At 45.2% G+C, this 23,647-nt stretch overlaps 1 protein-coding gene and 2 long non-coding RNA genes across 3 annotated transcripts in view; all 3 read left to right on the top strand.

The window, feature by feature from the left end:
- The first annotated feature begins 3,063 nt into the window (after window positions 1-3,063).
- On the top strand, window positions 3,064-4,100 carry LOC134462882 (uncharacterized). The gene is made up of 3 exons (XR_010037597.1): window positions 3,064-3,233; window positions 3,326-3,399; window positions 3,483-4,100. It is a non-coding gene; the product is annotated as an uncharacterized LOC134462882 (long non-coding RNA).
- Window positions 4,101-5,288: 1,188 nt separating this feature from the next.
- On the top strand, window positions 5,289-6,277 carry LOC134462887 (uncharacterized). Its single transcript, XR_010037598.1, has 3 exons — window positions 5,289-5,458; window positions 5,551-5,624; window positions 5,708-6,277. It is a non-coding gene; the product is annotated as an uncharacterized LOC134462887 (long non-coding RNA).
- Window positions 6,278-15,182: 8,905 nt separating this feature from the next.
- LOC134462892 (somatostatin receptor type 5-like) overlaps window positions 15,183-23,647 on the top strand; it is a 52,173-nt gene continuing 43,708 nt past the window's right edge. Inside the window, exon 1 of the mRNA XM_063216136.1 lies at window positions 15,183-15,627. The gene's annotated coding sequence lies outside the window, so the exon portion shown is untranslated. The remainder of the gene's footprint in view (window positions 15,628-23,647) is intronic.

Below are 23,647 nucleotides of genomic sequence, written 5' to 3' on the forward strand. Positions count from 1 at the left end.
ACTTAGCTTAGCTTCGTGTATTTACACACATTTACACACAAGGCATTAATAAAGTTTTTAACAGAATACAGCTCTGCTCTCGCAAACTACTGGCATTGCGCTGCCACAAGAACAGAACAAGGAAGTAGCGAGACGACCAATCATAGTGCCTTTTTGTCTGCGTACTCCGCGTCCGTCCGACGGATAGTTAGAATTTTTTCGAGGCGCTAGACGACGGGCGCAGAGCCTCTGAGAGGGGGGCGTGGACTCGCATAGACAGAAAACGGACGGACGCAGATTCTATGCGAGCGAAGCATAAATCTAGCTTTAGGGGGCTAGTTGTAACACGGTAAATCTCAGTGAAATTCTCATTCTTGTCAATGGTAAAATAAAGGTGAAATAAAATTGGCACACAAATGCAAACCTATCACATTTTATTTGAAGTATGGCTCTATTTATTTAAATATTATTCATAATAAGTGTTTATAAAAGTTATTATTAAGCTATACTGTGAGATTGGATTTTGTGATTTTTAATGACTAATACAATTAAAGCCTCTAAAGCTTATTCATTTATTTTTATTAGTGTGTTTGGTAAGAAAGTATCTTTAAGTATCGTAGATTTATAAACAAACACACTTGTGGTGAAATTATACTGAGTAAATTGTTTTAAATACATATTTTCAGCATGTGTTACAACTAATCCTCCCCCTGTTACAATTTACACTACCTGTGGGGTAAAATGTAACATTTTACATCCTCCACAAACAGTAAAAATGTAAAGCAATGGTAGGTTTTTATAACAAACCACTAGTGCTAATATGTAACAGAGATGTGTACGTTTCATGTGTTAAAAAATAAATAATGTAACTGCCTTATATGTGAAGATATCAGCTCAAAAGCAAAAACCGTTACTTTGTACCCCCCTCTCCCCTACTAATAATGTCTGGTAATTTGTAATGTAGCCTAGCCTATGCCTACTTGATCTAGGCCCTATGTGAAATTTGAAATTAGATGTTCTTTTCCAAATCCAAGCTTATTATAGCCTAAACTGCAAAAAGATAATAACCAAAAAGCACATCCTCTTGTGGGGGGGGGTGGGTTGGTGGTTGACAGGTTAGGAGGAGGCCAGCGGGGCGTTTGGGGGAAAAAAAGGTTGGAACTGACATAGAGGGACTGTTTACAATGTGTCATTCTCACACTGCACTAAGTTGCAAAACGTGATAAAAACCATCTTCAGGTACGGCATTTAAACATCTGTAAGTCGTGCGCGCTGTTAAATGAAAGCCAATCAGAACCCAGGTAGCAAAGTTTATCTGGTCCATGGTTGGCCCGATCCTTTTTTCGCGAGTGATAACAGTCGGTCCGATTCTGGCTTTGTCCGCGGCCCAATAATGGTCCTATGACCGTATGCCGACAGTGTCGGCTCAGTGTTGGCTCAGTTACTGCATGAGACTGACAGTTATTTTCAGTGTCGGCAGAGTGTTGGCTCAGTTAGGCTAGCCTACTGCATGAAGTGACAGTTATTTTCAGTGTTCTATGAAGTGTTGGCTGAGTCACGGTAACCAGTGTTCCAGCCGAGCCGACTCTCAGCCGACAGTGCCGACATTCTGCCAAGATTGGGCCGACTGTTCTTAACGGTTTTTGCTACCTGGGAAGGAGACATAGGGGAGCCGCTGTGGCCAATTGGAGACGAGAAACGCGGGCGGACGCATCATCGCCCTATGTTTCGCAAACTCGCTAGAGGGATGCATCTGTTGTCTGCCTGTCGGCCTTGTTCTTTAAGACTCTTCGTGTGTTCCAAAGACAATGGCTGGAAAGCCACAGCAGACACTAAATTCAAACACTGCTACCTGCGTGCATGGCTTGCACAGAGCATACCATATGTGACATGTTAATGACAACTAGTATGATGGCGTTTCATGTTTCAGCATATAATATCTGGCATACATCCCTTGTCATATACACTATATCCTCAATTTTAGTGTAGTGGAATGGTCTGTCTGCCTATCTGTCTGTCTGTCGTTATCTATATATTCTATATTCTATTTTATTCTATTATTGTAATGTCCACATTCTATTTTATATTTATCTTATCTTCTGTTTACATGTTCAATGTTAAATATTAAATGTTAAATGTTAAATGTTAAATGTTCATTTGTACTGTATTTATTATTGACCACTTATTGTTACCAGTCCATCACTGTTACCTATCCTGTCTTGTACTTCATGTCAGTCTGTAAAATGTCAGTCTTGTATATGTCTATGTCCTGGCATGGTAGAGAAAACGGGATTTCATTTTCCTTGTGTGACTTGTGCATATGAAGAAAGTGAGAATAAAAGCTGACTTGACTTGACTTGACTTGACTTGACTTGACTTGACTTGACTTGACTTGACTTGATGCTGATCATCTGATCATTATCTGATCATCTATTTGTCTGTCTGTCATGCCCTGTCTAGGCTACTCTATCCTTTTGTCATGACCAAACTTCACAGCCCTTCTCTATTTACTTCTTGTCATATAATTTCTCGTTTTCGTTATCGTTTTGTCTTTCACTCTATCACTTTTTGGCACAGTTTACCCATTAATATTGTTACTACAGTGTTTTTTTTATGTGTTGTTGTTGAGTTAAACTATCTTCCATTGACAAACTTTTGGTTGTGTGTCCCCCCTAAAACTTCATATCTAATGGCTCAGAAAAAAAGGAAAAAAACGGAAGCGCTGCAAGGATTCAAGCTTTTCAACACGGGTGCTCTAACAGTCAGTGGGTAGTAGACAACAAAACATAAAGAGGAAACTGTGGCAATATTTTTTTTTACCTTTTCTTCAAGGCAAATGAACTGACCCAGACAGTCCATTGGCCTTGAAGAAAAAGTCATAGAAATATTGCAACCGCAGCGCCACAGTTTCCCCCTCTTTATTTTTTGTTCCTATCAAAGGGCTCTATGTATGTAGCATGTTGAATGTCGTGCGCCTTTAAGCCATAGCAGTAGTCGCTGGTGAATTGGTGTCATGTGATTGTGGGCACCACCAATTGCCAAATGCCTGAGTGTCTTTAAAAAGGCCTTGGCACCTGCTACTGCAGGAGGCAGCAGATATGTTTGCTGGTGGCATATTTGCGTGCGTTAGGGGATTCCGTAAGCCTGAACTTACGTCTCCAAATTGGTACTTCACGGAGAATTGGCTGCTCGCGTGAAGTGTAATTAGTTCCAACTAGATCGTGGACATTCGTTCACGGACTGTCGTATCCTGGGTATGTATGCACACTTGTCCTTTGACAGCCTATGTCGAAGAGCTGGTAAACGTTGTGTGTAGCCTATCTCACCCGCTGTATTACTTGACTAGGTAGCCTACGGGTATTGGAGTGTCGTGACGCGCCCGTTCTGCTGCAGATTGATTACTCTGTTTCTCACCAGTCGGTATGTCATTCCTCCTTTCCCCTTTTATTATGAATGTAATTGCAGCTGTATGCTCATGTGTCTCGTGCCTTGTGTGTGTGCAGGTAGCCTGCAGATTGCTAGCTGTGGGGCCGACTGCTGGTCCGAGTTGCTGCTTTGTTTGGAGAGAGTCCTGGCTGATGACGCGCGCCGAGGGCGTGTGTACAGGAGCGCGACTGTGACGAGCGAGTGTTGAGTGTATGTGAGTGTGTTTGGTGCGTCTGGGAGCAGTGGCAATTGGTGCTCCCATGAGCGGTGACTGCGCGTATGGATGTGTGTGCACTTCCTTTCTGTTTTATTTGTGCTCGTTTGGCGAGTTTGTTTGTCCCCTTTTGTATTTATTTTCTGGAGTTGTGCACATTGCCGTAATTTGACTAGCTCGTTTGGGCCGCCCCTAGCCTACTCCATAGCTTCACGCTTGCTGTGTAAATACTAACTGTGTTATCTATCAAGTGTAAATAATTGTGTGCGTGTTATTCTCCTGCATGTCTATCACTAACTTTTGTTTGCCGTGCAAAGTGTCATAATGCATGTATCCTAAGTATTGAAGCTCAGGTTGGGTCGGGGAGAGTCTTTGTCTTGCGTTGTCTATTCAGGTTTCTGTGAACAGCCTCAGTGGACTATTGTAAATACTATTTTTTTACTTTCAAGAAGAAATTGTGTATTAATAAAACAATAATGGAATGGTTCGCCTTTCTCCGTCTCTGTTGTTCTTAACGAACCTGGGTGTCTTAACGGTAGTGAATAATCTTGATTTTCTAGAGTGGGGCTCCACCTCACTCTAGTGGCGTAGTCGGGTACTGCAACCAAAATTTGGTATTTAAAACTGATAATTAATCACTAACTTCCACTCTGCTACATTTGACGTGTGTCGGCAGGAGAAGGACTTAATAGAGACGGGTAGGCAACTTAACCTTTCATTGTTTTGCGCTGTGGTAGGCAATTGTCCAGTTGTTTAACTTCTATGTCTGGGTTGTGAAATTGTGTTTGTAATAGGGTAACTCCAAACAAGGCAGCAGCCCGGTTCAGGGACTGTGACATTTTTTTCTCTATAGGCTACAGTTTGTTGTAGGCCTATGTTCTTGTGAGCTTTGTAACCTACATGTCATTTCAGTGCTTTGGTAAGATGTGGGAGAACGTGCGGAATGACTTGACCAAGATCATGGACATGGTGAAACAGCAACAACGACTAATAGACCAACTGGAGCAGGATGTTGACAGGATGCAGCGGCCTCTACCAGGGCCGCGAGGTGGGCTCTTCATATGCTGGCGGTGCCAGCAACCAGGTCACATGGCGCGCGACTGCGATGGGGTGCGAGTTCCTGCTGGTACCCCACCCTCCCCGTCAGGCCAATCCAGTGACAAGGGACCATCGCCCCATAGGCGGCCAGCTGGACCGAAATCTACCGGGCGAGGGGGGCACAGCCCTGGGAGGCTGCCGGGCTTGATAGACCCCTCTAACCAAACTTTCACAGCGCCTGGTGTCATCCTGCATTGTCTCTGCGTGTGTATGTGTGTGTGTGTAATGTTGCTGCTTAATCTCATTTTTACATAGTATGTGTTCACCTCCTTTTTTTGATGTTCGTGGGTGCGCATGTCTGTGTGAGAATGTGTGAGTGCGCGTCTGTGTGAGAGTGCGTGCGCGGCTGTGTTTGCGCTCGGGGCGCAACCTAGGGCCCAGGTTGATGGATGTATGTGTGTTGTCGTCGGGGCGACGACAAAATCGGCCGGGGTAGAATGTAGCATGTTGAATGTCGTGCGCCTTTAAGCCATAGCAGTAGTCGCTGGTGAATTGGTGTCATGTGATTGTGGGCACCACCAATTGCCAAATGCCTGAGTGTCTTTAAAAAGGCCTTGGCACCTGCTACTGCAGGAGGCAGCAGATATGTTTGCTGGTGGCATATTTGCGTGCGTTAGGGGATTCCGTAAGCCTGAACTTACGTCTCCAAATTGGTACTTCACGGAGAATTGGCTGCTCGCGTGAAGTGTAATTAGTTCCAACTAGATCGTGGACATTCGTTCACGGACTGTCGTATCCTGGGTATGTATGCACACTTGTCCTTTGACAGCCTATGTCGAAGAGCTGGTAAACGTTGTGTGTAGCCTATCTCACCCGCTGTATTACTTGACTAGGTAGCCTACGGGTATTGGAGTGTCGTGACGCGCCCGTTCTGCTGCAGATTGATTACTCTGTTTCTCACCAGTCGGTATGTCATTCCTCCTTTCCCCTTTTATTATGAATGTAATTGCAGCTGTATGCTCATGTGTCTCGTGCCTTGTGTGTGTGCAGGTAGCCTGCAGATTGCTAGCTGTGGGGCCGACTGCTGGTCCGAGTTGCTGCTTTGTTTGGAGAGAGTCCTGGCTGATGACGCGCGCCGAGGGCGTGTGTACAGGAGCGCGACTGTGACGAGCGAGTGTTGAGTGTATGTGAGTGTGTTTGGTGCGTCTGGGAGCAGTGGCAATTGGTGCTCCCATGAGCGGTGACTGCGCGTATGGATGTGTGTGCACTTCCTTTCTGTTTTATTTGTGCTCGTTTGGCGAGTTTGTTTGTCCCCTTTTGTATTTATTTTCTGGAGTTGTGCACATTGCCGTAATTTGACTAGCTCGTTTGGGCCGCCCCTAGCCTACTCCATAGCTTCACGCTTGCTGTGTAAATACTAACTGTGTTATCTATCAAGTGTAAATAATTGTGTGCGTGTTATTCTCCTGCATGTCTATCACTAACTTTTGTTTGCCGTGCAAAGTGTCATAATGCATGTATCCTAAGTATTGAAGCTCAGGTTGGGTCGGGGAGAGTCTTTGTCTTGCGTTGTCTATTCAGGTTTCTGTGAACAGCCTCAGTGGACTATTGTAAATACTATTTTTTTACTTTCAAGAAGAAATTGTGTATTAATAAAACAATAATGGAATGGTTCGCCTTTCTCCGTCTCTGTTGTTCTTAACGAACCTGGGTGTCTTAACGGTAGTGAATAATCTTCATTTTCTAGAGTGGGGCTCCACCTCACTCTAGTGGCGTAGTCGGGTACTGCAACCAAAATGTGGTACTTAAAACTGATAATTAATCACTAACTTCCACTCTGCTACATTATTTTTTGTTCCTATCAAAGGGCTCTATGTAATATTTTGTCTAACCCTCTATCTTTTTTTTCAGTTTTCTTTGTCTGCTCAATCTTTGTCCATCAGTTTCAGATGCTTTGGATGCACATCGCTATCTTTGGAAAATATCAGTTGTCAAACACTTCCTGCCTCTTTTAAAGCTTGTCTTTATTTCTCTTTTTTTGCCACGGTTTGCTACTTTAATAAAGTTAAAGTTTACAAAGATAGTTGAACAGGATATTCATATTTGTTCTGTGGTGTGGCGTACAGACAATACAAATTGGTTAGGGCTGTAATACTCCCAAAGCTCCATTAAGACCTCCCTCAAAAGCTACGCTGGGTTAAGGGATTTGACACTCACTTCGCACACACTGTAGTTGACTTTTGAGCTTAAACGTGTCATATGGGATTTCTGTGTCATTTTGAAAATGTATTGCATGCAATGAATCAATACTGAAGTTCTTGCTTATGTGAAGCATGCAAAGATTAGATTCTTGGATGAAAGACTACCACAATGCAGTAAAGACAAGTTTTATTACTATTATTATTATTATTATTATTATTATTATTATTATTATTACTGTATTATTATTATTGTCACCCCATCTCCTCTGCTTTTCCCTGCTTGAGTGCTGGTACTTCCATAGAGGCAGGCAAACTACTCTGTGAGTTGAATGAATGTTCTCTCTCTCTCTCTCTCTCTCTCTCTCTCTCTCTCTCTCTCTCTCTCTCTCTCTCTCTCTCTCTCTCTCTCTCTCTCTCTCTCTCTCTCTCTCTCTCTCTCTCTCACTCTCTCTCTCTCTCTCTCTCTCTCTCTCTCACTCTCTCTCTGTGTGTCTGTGTGTGTGTGTGTGTGTGTGTGTGTGTGTGTGTGTGTGTGTGTGTGTGTGTGTGTGTGTGTGTGTGTGTGTGCACGTGTGTGTGTGTGTGCAAGCGTGTGTGTGTTTCACCATTTCCCAGGTGTAGGGACGTTGTGCAGATAATCAACTTGCAGGGTGACTGGAAGTGACCTCAGGCACACGCTTGATGTGGAGTAGCTCTGCTAAACCTTTTTCTCCTTCCCCATTCAGCCATCGCCTCCCCTGAGCCACTGCTCAATACTCACTGCAGATGTCTTTGTGCACAGAGGACATCATATATAAATGGTGGCCAATTGTCACCATTGTATGCAGTGGTGGGAGTTTATTTGCCATAGGGCAATGTGTGTGTGTGTGTGTGTGTGTGTGTGTGTGTGTGTGTGTGTGTGTGTGTGTGTGTGTGTGTGTGTGTGTGTGTGTGTGTGTGTGTGTGTGTGTGTGTGTGTGTGTGTGTATTTGTGCAGAGAAGCCAACAGAAGCAGACAAATGGTGCAGTTGTTCCGAGCCCTGTAGAGATCCAGATTTGGGTCCCTGTTGTGTGTGTGTGTGTGTGTGTGTGTGTGTGTGTGTGTGTGTGTGTGTGTGTGTGTGTGTGTGTGTGTGTGTGTGTGTGTGTGTGTGTGTGTGTTTGTGTGTGTGTACTACACCTGTGCGTGACTGTATTCGTAGTCATGCATGCAAGCATGCCACCTTGTTGCTACTGTGATCAGGGAAGCCAACAAAGGGGTCAATTGTCCCGTGCCCAGGGAGAGGGGGAGTCCAGAATTATCTTCTCATTACATTGTATCTATTGTGTGTTGGGGTCCTTTCAGATAACTTTGTTCTGGCCCTGGCTAAAGCTGCCAGCAGGACTGACTCTGACAGCACAGTACCCCACACATTACCAGTCCCTTCCTCCCTCATCTTGAAGCAGCACTCCGTTTTTTTGCACACAGGACCTCATTTTCGAGTCAACCAGAGTGTTAGAAGTGTGTCCAGATCGTTTTTTTTAAAATTCCATGCAGTCATTGTAAAACCACAGGTCGATGTTGCTAAGCTAGCACAAGTGATCCACTTTTGCAAGCATGACCCAAAAAAGCAGTCTTAAAGGCGTGTGCCACTATTTTGGGGCTTAATACAGTTAAAATCGTTGGCTGGGGTTTATAAAGGTGGTTAAGTGTCTTATTTTTCAGGTTAAGCGTTGTCTTGCTTTAAGACAAGTTAAAAGAAAGAGCATGTCGCTAAGCTAGTGAAAGTCAATGCATCCGTGTAGCATGCTACACGCTACAGTGATCCATTGACTTTCACTAGCTTAGCTACATACTCCCTCTTTGTTGAGATGGATTTGAAAAGGTCCGAACGAGAGAGCGCGTCTGAATGAGGCAGCCACTGAAACTGTAGCAGAAAGCCGGAACAGAATAACATGGGATTGGTGTGGTGTCAGTGCCAAAATTGCAAGGCATTGGAGACTGAAGACGAATGTTTTTGCTGCCGAGTTGGGACTTAGTTGCCCCACAGATGCAAGAGATGGAGATTGCATCGTTCCATATAGTCTAGATGCTGGCCACAGCACATCTCAAGATGTGTGCATAACGGAGCACCAGGACTTTTACCTGTATCTCAATCGTGGAGTGCTAGAAACATTCTTCTCAGTCGAGAAAAAAATTACCTGGACCTGCTGGACCCAATGGCCAGTTGTCAATGCGGTAGGCTAAGTTATCAAAACATTTTGTGAGTTGTTCCCTAGTTGAATAAGGAAGCTGCCGCGTAAGTTTATGTAACTACAGTGCAACTATTACAATGAAGGCACACCAGCCATACCATCACACGGTCCATCCCTTGTCGTGGGGTGGTGGCTTGAGTGCCTCCGTGACCCTGAGAGCTATACCAGCGGGTGCAAAAGCACCTAGTAGGGACTCCCAAGCTGGACAGGTCAAAGGGTAGAGGTGAGACAAATTGGACCACCTCGCCCAGAGGTTAAATGGGTTGGCGTAGGGCCAACAACCCTATCCGTCAAAAAACATGTTACAGAAGCATCAACGACAATTCAAAACCAACACGGCCTGGGCGAGGAAGGGCTTCCACATAGGAGGTTTATGACGCAGGGCAGTGAAAGCCGAGAGGAAGCTGCAAGGCCGACCCCCCTCCTAACCCCCAGGACATACACCAACATCGCTACATGGAATGTCAGGACCATGTACGAAACAGGCAAGACAGCACAGGTAGCACAGGAGATGAGGAGCTACAACATCTCTCTTCTGGGGCTGTGTGAGACAAGGTGGCTGCAGACAGGGCAGCTACGACTGACATCAGGAGAGACGGTGTTGTACTCTGGCCATACCGAAGACGGTGCACCTCACACAGAAGGGGTGGCTCTGATGCTGGCTCCAGAGGCACAGCGTTCTCTCATTGGCTGGGAACCAGTGAGCCCACGAATCATCACTGCCAGGTTTGCCACCAAGAAGAAAAACATCAAAGTGAATATCATCCAATGCTATGCCCCAACAAACGACGCAGAAGAGGAAAAGAAAGCTGAATTCTATGAACATCTACAATATGTGATAGATAGACAGAAAGGAAAGGATATCACCATTCTCATGGGTGATTTCAATGCTAAGATTGGAGATGACAACACCGGCTATGAAGACATCATGGGCGTGCATGGGCTGGGGCAGATGAATGAAAATGGAGAACGATTTGCAGACCTGTGCTCACTTAACCAACTCGTAATCGGAGGCAGTATCTTCCCCCATAAAAGGATTCACAAGGCCACATGGAGATCTCCGGACCACGTCACAGAGAACCAAATAGACCACATTTGCATCAGCAGAAAGTTCAGGAGATCATGCCAAGATGTGCGGGTCAAGAGAGGGGCAGATGTGGCCTCAGACCATCACCTCTTGCTAATGACGGCAAAGCTACGACTGAAAAAGCACTCCACGACTCCTAGTGGAAGAACAAGATACAACGTGGGACTTCTTAGGAACAAAGACGTACAGAGAACATTCCAGATCACCCTTACCAACAGATACCAGCAACTACAGGAGCATGAAGAAGACATAGACACGGACATAGAGACAAGATGGCAGCACACAAAAAAGTTGTGGAAGGACACCTGTGAAGAAGTACTGGGAAAAAAAGGAGAAAAAACACAAGGAATGGCTCTCCATAGAAACACAACAGAAACTGAAAGAAAGAAAGGAGAAGAAAGACCAATTGAATAAAAGTACAACAAGATCTGCAAAAGTAAGGGCACAAAACAACTACACACAAGTCAATAAAGAGGTGAAGAGAAGTATTAGGAGGGACAAAAGGGATCATGTAGACAATCTGGCCAAACAAGCAGAAATGGCAGCATGCCACGGCAACATGAAAGACCTCTACATGATCACTAAAAAGCTGGCAGGCAAATTTCAACAGACAGACAAACCAGTAAAGGACAAGCACGGAAACACACTCACAACATATGAAGATCAGCGGAGAAGATGGGCGGAACACTTTGCTGAACTTCTGAACCAACCTAGTCCAGCCGACCCACCAGACATTAGACCAGCGGAGACAGCACTGCCAATAAACTCCCATAAGCCCAGCAAAGCGGAGATCAAGAAAGCAATCATGTCCATGAAGGATGGAAAATCTCCAGGACCAGATAGTATACCAGCGGAAGCCATCAAAGCTGACGTAAGGACTGCGGTTGATATGCTGCACAGTCTTTTCTCGAAGATATGGGAGGAAGAGACCATCCCCAATGATTGGAAAGAAGGAATCCTCATCAAAATACCAAAGAAGGGCGACCTTACCAACTGCAGCAACTACAGAGGTATAACTCTACTTTCAGTTCCGGGTAAAGTTCTCAACCGGATTCTGCTCGACAGGATGAGTAAAGCAGTGGACCCCATCCTACGAGACCAACAAGCTGGATTCCGGAGCAATAGATCCTGCACGGACCAGATCTGCACACTTCGAATCATTGTGGAACAATCAATTGAATGGAACTCTGGCCTGTATGTAAACTTCATAGACTACGAAAAAGCCTTTGACAGCGTGGACAGGGAGACACTGTGGAAGCTACTGCGACATTATGGAATACCAGAAAAGATCATCAGCCTGATCCAAAAAACCTATCAGGGGATGACATGCAAGGTGCTACATGCAGGCCAAGTGTCAGACAGCTTTGAGATCAAGACCGGAGTACGGCAAGGATGCCTCCTATCACCTTTCATGTTTCTACTAGCTATCGACTGGATCATGAGGACCACAACGGCAGGAAGGAACAACGGCATACAATGGACCCTGTGGACGCAACTAGAGGACCTTGACTTTGCAGACGACCTGGCTCTACTGGCACACAACCACAAACAGATGCAGGACAAGACCACCAAGCTGGCAGATACATCTCTAGGGGTAGGTCTAAGGATAAATAAGAAGAAGACCAACATAATGAGGATCAACAACTCGACCAACAAACCAATATCGATAGAGGATGAAAATATACAAGAAGTGGACTCCTTCACCTACCTCGGCAGTATAGTGAACAAACAGGGTGGCACTGACAAAGACGTAGCAGCCAGAATTGGGAAGGCAAGAGCAGCTTTTATCATCCTAAATAACATCTGGTCCTCTAAGGAAATAGCCATGACCACCAAAGTGCGTATCTTCAATTCCAACATCAAATCTGTCCTCCTCTATGGCTCGGAGACGTGGAGGATGACGAAGAAGACACTGCAAAGGATACAAACATTCATAAACAGCTGCCTGAAGAGGATATTTAGGATTTGGTGGCCCAACAAAATCAGTAATGATGAACTCTGGAGGAAAGGGAAGCAGGAGCCGGTGGAGAAACAAATTCTACGAAGAAAGTGGGGTTGGATTGGGCACACCCTTAGGAAACCAGCAAATAGCATCACACGCCAAGCCTTGACCTGGAACCCGCAGGGGAAACGGAAGAGAGGGAGGCCTAAAAACACCTGGAGGCGGGACTCTGAGGCAGAACTGAAGAGGTTGGGAACCAGCTGGGCAGAGGCAGAAAGGACAGCCCAAAACCGTGTTGGCTGGAGAAAAGTTGTGGATGGCCTATGCTCCATTGGGAGTGATGGGCCTAAGTAAGTAAGTACACCAGCCATAGCACGTAAAGCACAGCAAAGGTTTTAGGTAACGTTATCTAAATCATCATCAGTAAACAATGCTACCATGACAGCAGCAACAGCCTGTAAACCTACAAATTTGATCTTCGGAGACTGTTGGTAGGCACAGTGGCTGTCCTTGGCACACCAGGGAAGGTGAATGGCATCGCAGATGTTTTCAAGCTTTTCTTTGCGGACATTCTGATGGACTTTATGAAGTCGTCAGGGCTGAAATGATCACTGCAGATCACCCTGTTATAGCGTCTGATGTGTTTACGTCTATCTCCTGTAGCTAGGAGTTTTGTTCTTTCCGAGTCTTTTCCAGGAAAATAATGAAAATGTTTCTGTATATATGGACTCTATTGTTGCAATTTTTATATGCACATTTATTTACCATGTTGCCACGTTTTTGGTTTATAATCCACCACTATACATTAAACGCATTAATGTAGTAGTTCTAGCTAGCGTCTCACTGTTGAAGTGGTTTACATCTGATCACAGCTGCAGAGAGCAAGGTAAAATTCCGCTGACTAGGACAGTGATTCCCAACCTTTTGTGTCTCATTTACCCCCCAAACCATTTCATTGTACCATGAGTACCCCCTAACTCATATTTTACATTGCTTTTTCTATTCCAGTGTGACTTTGCTCCATGCATTTGTTCAAATTAAAATTTCCCAAGTACCCCCTGCTGTATGCTCGCGTACCCCTAGTGGTACACGTACCCCTGGTTGGGAAACACTGGACTAGGAGAAACTATTTCCCCGTATTACAAAAATCCATGTAAGGCAAGGTCAGTTTTATTTGAAACAGTATTCTATCACTACAAACCTTCACATCCACAGCCTGGCATAATAATTGATGTGATTTGATTGCTTATTGAATTTGTTAAGACTGCTTTTTTGGGTCATGCTAGAAAAAGTGGATCACTTGCGCTAGCCTAGCAACATCGACCTGCGGTTTTACAAGGACTGCATGAAATTCCAAAAAAGCGATCTGGACACATTTCTAACACTCTGGCTGACTCGGAAATGAGGTCCTGTGTCCAAAAAAACGGAGTGCTGCTTTAAGGTCTGGACAGGCCATCTAGCATAGTGAGCAGGCATTTCCTGGTGGGCCCTGCACCCTTGTGAGCCCTTATTATCAGAAATGTAATATATATATATTATTATTTTATTATTTTATTTTTTAATTTTTTTTCACATTTCTGAAAATAGGGGCCCACAAGGGTGCGGGCCCCACCGGTGAGTCAGTTCTACGCCGCTAATTATGAGGGGCCCCTTTAAGCCAAAAGTGCCCGGGTCCCATTTCTAACCCACGTCCTGTCCACCCCTGTTCATCCTCACCTCACCTTGAGTATGCTTTTAGCCTTGTCCTGAGTATCTCAGCCCGGCCTGCCCCCCAGGTGCTGCTGATGGGTTCCACCTGCCCTGCCGGTTGGCATTCACAATCCTTCACCACCATTAATGCTGCCTGCTATAAAAAAAAAAAATACCACACCACTCCGGGCGACCTTTACCAGCACTGTGGGCGCATGTATTTGGTGTGGTGTGGGGGTAGAGAGGGAGGGAGGTAGAGAGAGAGGGGGGGGGGGGTGACGGAGAGAGGGAGTGGGTGGTTTGAGAAGAGAGGCTATAAAAATGTTGAATTTAAGATGTGCGCGCACACACGGTCTCACACGCACACGCACACACGCACACACACACACACACACACACACACACACACACACACACACACACACACACACAAAGAGAGAGAAAACTTGATGGAGTTGAGAATTGAAATAGCTGTGCCGAGGACATATGATAGGGCCTACTGTATATCATCACACAGGCCTCTCTCCAAATCTTCTGGGCCCTACTGGAGGCTCTGTCTGCCTGGTTATTTACAGAGCCGGCGTTCCCTCGCAGGGTGTGTGTGGGCAGACAGTTATGGAGATGGGTGGTTGGTTAGCTGTTGGGCAGGGATCTCTGGGAGATCAGTGATTCCGTGGAAGCAGCAAGGAAACGACAACAGAAAAGACAACAACAAAGCGAAGTCGAGAACAAGTAATGAGCTATTGATTTTTCTCTGTCCTCTTAGGAAGGCAGACCCACATAGGCGGCTAATGATAACCACCAAATAACGTCACGACGACGTACCACAAATCGACTCAGAGCGTTCCCAAAGAGTGTCAAGGTGACATTAAATGAGGGCTTAACATATTCCACTGTGCCTCAATCGTATAACTATAGCAATTTGTCATATTGATATACTTCATTTCTCTATTAACAAAAAAACCTAAAATAGGCCTGATCTACAAAGTATGCTCCCACACAAGAGAGATGCCATTAGTGTTCTTTTTGTGTCCATACTGCAACGACGCTTGTTCATTTAAGATGTGGGGGGAAAATGACAGCTGGGCGATTTGTTGTAACTCATGTTGACTGTAATTGTTATTCAGTTGGACTAAGGGTACACTTATTTTTCTCTGCATGGGGAATGCATGTGTTCGTCATGCGTAATCACGGCCGTTTCTCCAAGGACTGTGTCGCACAGGCACAGGCACAGCACCACAGACTTGGCACGCGCGGTCACGCTGGACTCTCCTCAGATGCGCTCCTCCCCTCCAACACATTTACCCCTCCTTTTCAATTATTACAAATCAGCAGGAGTCCAAAAGTTTCCAGATTGTTTCTCGTCTCCTGCCAATGCATTCCTTCGTCTATAGTTTTCTTTCGAGAAACAGTTTGTAAATATCAGTCCTGCGATTGGTTTCCAAGACCTCTCCTCCGCCTCCCCCCGGGGCGCCTGCTCTCATGTTCGTTACCTGGTTACTGCCTAGCGATGGCGTAGGAAGTACTGTAGTTGTGAGTCGAGCGAGCACTGGCAGTGGCAGACTGAGACGTGTAGGATACCGATAAGGAGTTGCATACATGCAATGCAAGTCGAACATCCCAAGCCAAAATCGTGGACGACCATCTCTTTAGATAAAGTAAACGAGCAGACATACGCACCTGCGTTGATTCAATGACTTTTTACAATAGCATATTACTACCAAGTACAATTGACTATATTGTATTAGATTGCACGGCATTCGTTCTCCGCATGTAGTCTACTTTTGTATCGCTGCTTGACATCTTCTGGATTGGAGCTTCAACTGTTTCATGCAAGGTGAGTCTTTATACACTAACACGAATTTCGCTAATATGTAAAATAATTCAAACTAATTTACTAACATCAGATTATGTGTATGTCGCCGAATTTCACTTAAAAGGCTAATTGAATATTTTCATGGAGAAACAACTCTTAAAACTAGTCTGCGTTCCAAGACTGCCTATACAGTAGTGCTGAAAAAAATGTTGTACAGGTTTACCTATAATTGCAGACTTTGCTAAAACATCGCTGGATGGGTATGTGCACTGAAATGTACGCTATTGCAACGCACAGATTACGCACTGATACAGGACAGCACAGTGTTCACCATTGGCACTCCGCTCGTTAAGTGAAAACTCATTTATGAACAAAAAACCAAAGGCATCTGATGAGAAATTATATCATCTAGCTTTGGTGTTCGTTATGGATCACACCGCTGTGTAGGTTCAATAGAGTCGGCAGAATCAATCAGTAGGCTAGATAGCAGGTGTTGCGAGAGTCAAGTGCACACTTGAACAGGACTTGCTGGAACGTAAATGCGTAATGAAAGGCTAAAAATAGGCTTTCTGCTATCTTAAAATCCAGCGAGATATGGGGTCCATTGAAATGATTTTGAATGGGGAATTAAGTTCTTGTGTTTTTTTTCCCTTACTGATGTTTTATATAGGTCTGCATTTAAAATAAGTTGATATGCAGTGTACAAAAAATATACCCTTTCAGTGAGATGTTGTGAGGACCACTGAGTATGATGACTGAAGTTCGCCCTTTATGCCTCATGAATTAGGACAGGTGGAGTATATTTGGGATGTCTTTTTGTGGCATACAAATGTGCTACCAGCCTTTCTACCCAACTTTGCAATATTAGGGTATGTGTTTCTGTTTCCATGTCATACTTGTATTGCAGATTCACTTTGCCACTCAGTTAATGGATTTTTGTCACTATACTGAAGGCTTTGCTGTGTATACAACCTTCTCCCTGTTCCCCTGGAACTGCATGCCATTTGTCTGTCAGATGCTTTTCAGTGGTTTCAACTTTGTACAAGAGACTGATGACAGTTATCTTTGTACTGTAGTTATCTTCGGATGAGATCCTTTCATTCCATTTTTCTTGTGTATAACACTTGGCAAAAATGAAAAGGCTGATCTGGGTAGATTTCCCATAGCTTACTTGTGTTGTTTTGTTGTGTTTGTGTTGTTGTTGCTGTTGTTGTTGTTGTTGTTGTTGTTGTTGATGATGATGATGATGATGATGATGATGATGGTACCGTCTCTCTTCCCGAAGGCAGCTATATGAGAGATCAAAGATTGACTGTCTGTCTGTCTTGAGAATATCTCCTCTCAGATTTCTGCTGTCACGCCTGCTCCATCACAGGTGTGTGACTCGGAGACAGGCGTCCGTCAGGTGCCTGTCTGTCTGTCATTCTTCCACAGTAACCTGTGGTGTAGAGCTGAGAGAGAGTACATACGGCATACGCACATCTACAGAGAGCTAGGGAAAACAATCAAACAAACAAACAACAGAGAGAGAGAGAGAGAGAGAGAGAGAGAGAGAGAGAGAGAGAGAGAGAGAGAGAGAGAGAGAGTGAGAGACAGAGAGAGAGAGTGAGAGAGAGAGAGAGAGAGAGAGAGAGAGAGAGAGAGAGAGAGAGAGAGAGAGAGACAGAGAGACAGAGAGAGAGACATAGACGACAGAATGAAGAGGCAGGGAGCAGTAAAGGGCAGCCACAGTGTTATTGGCATGCCAGATGCTTGCATCAGACAGAGCAGTTGATTAACCTTCCAGCAGCAGTCGATTATAACATGATTCTGCAGGCATTTTCCAGCTATTTATCTGATGGTGGAAAAGGCAACGGATCAGAGTACAGAAAGGCAAGAAGGTGGTAAGAGGTGTGAGAGAGAGAGAGAACAAGAGAGAGAGAACCAGGACTGGAATGGGATCAATAAACAGCCCGGGCATTTTTTTTGGCATAAGCCAGCCCCTCACAATGCCCTCCTTGCATTTGTACGATAGCATGATTGGCTGTATTGAAGATTGACCAATGAGACGACCTATCAAAATGCCCTGTATTCCAGATTACCAGTCCAGCCCTGGAGAGAACGAACGAGAGAGAACGAACAAGAGAGCGTGAGAGTGAACAGGGGCGAATTCATCTATCCATATTAGTGCCGAATTTTGCACTTAGCACTCTGCTGTGAGCTCTGCTGCGTGTGGATGGGGAGCAAGGGACACAATATGAGAGGAGACGAGAGAGGAGAAGAGAACAGTGTTGCCAGATTGGGCTACTTGGGATGGCCGTCTGCGGGTAAAAACGGGAAAAATTGGGCATTTGGCGCTTTTTTCTGCCGTTTTATGCCCATAGAAATCAATGTAATTTGTTGAAATTGGGCGGATTTTAGCGCATTTTGGTGGGTTTTGAGAACCTTTTGGGCGCGAATTGGTCAGACACATCTGGCAACACTGGAAGAGAGTGGAGAAGAGAAGAGAGTAGCGGAGCGCAGAGATTAAAATGGACCCCCTCTTGGCGCACCCCTGCTAATTACTGACGGCTCGTGATCTATCCAATCGTATGGCTGGCTTCAGATGACCGCCTACACCCTCTCCCCCATGGCTACCCAGCCACTTCACAACACAGGCCAGGCCAGGGTGCACCTGCAGAACCTGCTGATTGCTCATTCACTATATAACCACCCTAATGACCACTAGTGATCAGATGGGCCCAGGGGTGTCGTTCACGGGGGTAAAGTGGGACTGAGTCAACAGGACCCCATGTAGGTCTATATAGGGGGCCCATACACAGTCTGGTTTGTGAAGGTGTATGGCTGGTGGGTGGGGGTACATTGGAGCTGATTCTGCATAGGGCCCAAAATTTGCTGCTACGCCCCTGGGCGGGCCCCTTAGCTCTTGTTTCCTCACTGTCTTGCAAATTACGCCCTGGGATACGTAGAGCACAGTGGTGCATTGGTCTCTCTTATTTGCCTTCAATGGTTCAAATATGTTTGAGGGCTTTGTTTACCGTTTATTTATTTTTTAGGGGGCAACAGTGCCTCTCAACACACATACACACACACACACACACACACACACACACACACACACACACAACTTTTAAGTGAGTTGAAGAGGCTATTGGAAGTATTTCAGGTCAAAATAGATGCTGAAATGTGTATATATGTTCAAGTTATCATACCTGTGTGTGTGTGTGTGTGTGTGTGTGTGTGTGTGTGTGTGTGTGTGTGTGTGTGTGTGTGTGTGTGTGTGTGTGTGTGTGTGTGTGTGTGTGTGTGTGTGTGTGTGTGTGTGTGCACGTGTGCATGAGAGCACTAGAGAATCTAACAGTGTTAGATCAGTATCAGCTTCCCATATTTTAATTCCTTTTGCATACAAAGCCCTTTAAAATCCCACAGGTCTCATTCCCTTGGGCAGTGGTTTTCAAAGTGGGGGCTGCGGACCCCTGGGGGGCCGCAAAGGGGTGCTAGGGGGTCCATGGCAAGTTGGAAGAAAAATTAATAAGAAAACAAAATAGTGTGAATAATGGAGTAATTATGATTATATATAAGTATATATATATAATTAAATAAACAAAGCATAAGATAAACAATATTCCCATTAGTTAATAACTATTATCGTTATTTTATATATCCAGATGGGGCACTGACACACAGGCGTAGACTATGGTTGTGAAAGGGGGCGCAAATGAAAAAAAATAGTGTGACACGATCGATGTAAGGGGGGCCTCAGCTGGTATATCATGATAAAGTTTGGGAACCCCTGCTGTAGGGCTTCTCACATCGTGGATAAAAAATATAATCTCATTGTGGATTTAGTCCTCCTGTTGTCACATACTATGTTACTCACACCCTCACGGGTCGTATGAGGTTTCTCACGTTTCAGTTTGACTGCCTCTCTACTCCTCTACTCCCACACCTCTACTCCCACACCTCTGCTCTCCGCACCTCTGCCATAGCAACTTCAGCATGTGCATCTGTTTATAGGCACTTATGGATGCCTGCAGGGCCACTAACAGCATTGGCCAGGCCTGGGAACAAAGTCATCTGAAAGGGGCCCCCACACAGTACATGCAATGTAATGAGGACCCAATTCTCTGCCGTAGCAACTTCAGCATGTGCTGTTTATAGTCACTTATGGATGTCTGCAGCTGCAGGGCCACTAACAGCATTGGCCAGGCCTGGGAACAAAGTCATCGGAAAGGGCCCCCCACACAATACATGCAATGTAATGAGGACCCAATTCTGTGCCCCCTCTCTACCTGGGCCTGGGACAACATACCCGTTTGCCCCAACCCCTGTCCGCTGCCCTGGATACGTGTAGGCATATAGCCTGTACATTTTCAACAGCAGCAGCTGTTACCTCCCATGATGTGCTCACACAAGCAGTGCACAAAAGAGATGTTTTCACTTAGAAAATGTGTAGTCAGCTTGATCACTGTTTAGAAAACAAAAGTAGGCCTACTATTGTGCATGGGCAGATTGAGCAAAACATTTTTTTAAATTATATATTTTTAATCCTTTTACATATTTTGATCCTGTCCTGCACTGTGGATCACCATTGTGGTAGGTGCATTGTAGAAGTCTAAGCTTTATCTAAAGCTCCAGCTCTTTTTAAAATCATTTTAGGGAGCTAAAACTCTGTTTACATGTAAGCAAGAGGCATTTACAAGAAAAATATCTATGTACGTATATGTGTAAAATATTATCCCGATTTCATTGAAATGGCATCTACCACAACCTTGTGTTTTTTGTTTTGTTTTGCTTTGTTGTTTGTTTGTTTGTTTATTTTGAAGACTAGACCATGGAAAATAACAGCAGAGAATGTGACAGGCTGCGTCCAAAGAGCACAGAGGAAGAGGCCTTTGTGTTGTAGCCTTGATGTGAATGAGGCGGCAAAGGAGCGAGTGCGCTGCGGAGGGCAGATCAGAGACAGACAGAAGAATGAAGAAGAGAGAAGAAGAAAAAGAAGAAGCAGGAGGAGTAGGAGAGGAAATGCTGAAGTAAGATGAGAGACGACGCAGGGCAGCAAAAAAAAAAACATGAAAATTTGTGTTCGTATCCACTGTAGTGTGTGTGTGTGTGTGTCTGTGTCTGTGTGTCTGTGTATGCGTGTACGTGTGTGTGTTTGCGTGTTCATGCGTGCGTGTGTCCGTTTTTCACGGCCCTTTGTGCACGTCTGGAGCTCTCACGATCGTCTTGAAAGGGGAGAACGAAAGCAGGGGAGGGAGGAGTGAGAAGAGAAGAGCATGCATGAACTGAGCAGGCAGGGATTCAGGCTGATGGAGAATGAATTCATCCTGTCTGGCGAGACAGCCTTAGGTCCTCCACACACTAGGGGGATTCATTTGGGATGCCTGGGGGATGTGTTAGACCTGTTGCCGTGAGTGGTTTTTACAAAGGCCACATTTTGTTCTAGTTCTTAAAAAGAAAAAAAATACATACATATTATGTATTTGCTTTACTTTGAAGTTCACCATTCGATAAATGTATGCGCTACTACTGTGTAATATTGACTTTGCAACGTGTTAAATCACCTGTTTATTTAAGCATGGTCTGTTGAAGACTGTGAAAACAGCCCTGCGGGGGAGGCGCAGTTTCAAGGAATGCTATCTCTTGCCAACAAACTTGTGTGAGAAATCCATACATAACATTACCCTTGACCTTGAGTTGACGCCGGCAGCTGAAAGCATGCATACACAGACTTACTTACATAGCCAGAGCTCAGTGGGCAGACCAACAATGTCGCCCTTGACAATTCCCCCGACAATGACTTCATTTGTCGCCCGCAACCAGAAAGGCCATCAGAGCCGAGGGGAGAGCGTTCAACATGGAATTCCATCTAGCTGACATGACACGCTGACGTACGTCACGTACGGAGCACATGCAAACCAGCAGTAAATGCAACCAGGGCCGGTGGAAGTACTGGGACAAAATCATTTGAAAGGGCCCCTCCACCCAATACATATACATAGGCCTATTATGTAATAAGGACCCAATTCTGATACCCTGCTTTCCCTGGGCCCGAGACAACTGACCCCTTTGACCCCGTGCAAGATTCCCTGCACAGTAGTGTTGCACAGGGGGGGTAAAGTTTGACTGAGTTACCAGGGCCCCACTTATATAGGGGGCCCATACAGTGTCTGATATAGCTATATGGCTGGGATGGGTGGGTGGGAGGGTCAGGGTCCATTGGAGCTAACTGTTCATAGGGCCCACAATTTGCTGCGACGCCCTTGTCCCTGCATGACACATTTCAGTCCTTGAGACTTGGGTGGTATTTGACAGAAGAATGCCAGTGTTATTCTAAAAGCTTGGTCAGCAAGCATTAGAAAAGGCATTTGCAAATGGTTTGTTGGTCGTGTATGTGAAAATGGCTAGTGAACACACATGGCTTTGATCACAATATTACAGAATTCGAGCAGCTATGCTGGTCTATATACAGCTATTGTGAAGGTAATGATGGCCCACCCACAGGTGAACTCCTTTTTTAATCCAATATATTGCAGTGAGATGCTTGAAACAGATCCAAAATGTCACACTGCAACAAAATGAGTTAAAGCGAGTTCATCTGTGTGCACCATGCGAGTCACTTTTGCCTTTACTTGAATTAACATCTTGCATATTTACTTGAATTAACATCTTAACAACCCTGCATCCTATTTAAAAGCTTGAATGTGAGTGATATTTGACTGTGTGAGTCTGCATTATATTATTGAGTTAAATCAAAGCCAAAACAACAACACAAGTGGTGATCACTTCATTTTGAGTAAGAGTTTTGACACAAAGTTGCAAAAGTAAAATTCATTAAAGTAAAATTTGTTTTTAAAATTCTGCATCTACTGCAGCCAGGAAGTGAGTAGCCGACTGCAGTGGGGGTGGGGTTGTTGTAGACTGTTAGGCCGCTTACACATCAAGTTGGTGAAGCGTCGCGGGACGGAAGCGATTTTTACCGGCTTTGGTGAAAATACATGGAAACATATCTGTCCTTACACACCAACCGGCGGTAGTCGGGCATCAGCGAGCGTATTTTTCACGCCGGCGACCGGCGGTGTCCCATTCAAATGAATGGCGAAGTAGCACGATAGCTTTGGCTGTGGGGGGGATTTTGAACTGGACTGGCCGCGCAAGCCAACGCTGTCAGTGTGAAAGGCAGAGTAGAACACACCGGCCGAAACTAAGCAGAAAGACCTCATAAGTCTCGCTTCCGTTCCGCGACGCCTCAGTGTGGAGCAGGCATTATGAAGAAAACTGCCAGTGCGGCTCTCAAAAAGGCACTGATAAGCTGCTCAAACAGCACGAGTCTGTAAACTCATGACACTCCACTCTCTTTACTGTAAAACTTGTGACCTTGTGTCCTTTGGCAGGTCTCTGGACATTGTTGCCAGATTGGGCTGTTTCCCGCCCAATTGGGCTGCTTTGGATGGCCGTCTGCGGGTAAAAATGGCATTTTGCAGGAAAACCCGCCCAATTTCAATAGAAATCAGTAGAATTGGGCGGGATTTAGTGCTTCTAAGCGGGTTTCGAGCATTTTTTGGGCTGGAAATCATCAGCCTCATCTGGCAACCCTGCTCTGGCTGCTTCAGGTACTCCACTTTCTTCCCCTCTTTTCTTCTATGTTGCTGGCTGTTTTTGTTTTTTGGCACTTTTTTGCCCCCGCGTTTGAAAGGTTTAACTTGTGACACTAATGACTGTGAATCCCTCTATCGTGGTAAGCCAGTGTCATCTGTAGACACCAAGGGGAGCGAGTGACAGAGTTGAGGAGCGAGGAGGACGGAGGGAAAGAGAGGGAGTGACAGAGTTGAGGAGAGAGGAGGACGGAGGGAAAGAGAGGGAGTGACAGAGTTGGGGAGCGAGGAGGACAGAGGGAAAGAGAGGGAGAGAGGGAATGACAGAGTTGGGGAGCGAGGATAGAGGGAAAGAGAGAGGGAGTGACAGAGTTGGGGAGCGAGGAGGACAGAGGGAAAGAGAGAGGGAGTGAGGAAGTGATAGAGTTGAGGAGCGAGGAGGACAGAGGGAAAGAGAGGGAGAG

Source organism: Engraulis encrasicolus, chromosome 2, assembly GCF_034702125.1.
Source record: "Engraulis encrasicolus isolate BLACKSEA-1 chromosome 2, IST_EnEncr_1.0, whole genome shotgun sequence".
Lineage (NCBI taxonomy): Eukaryota > Metazoa > Chordata > Actinopteri > Clupeiformes > Engraulidae > Engraulis > Engraulis encrasicolus.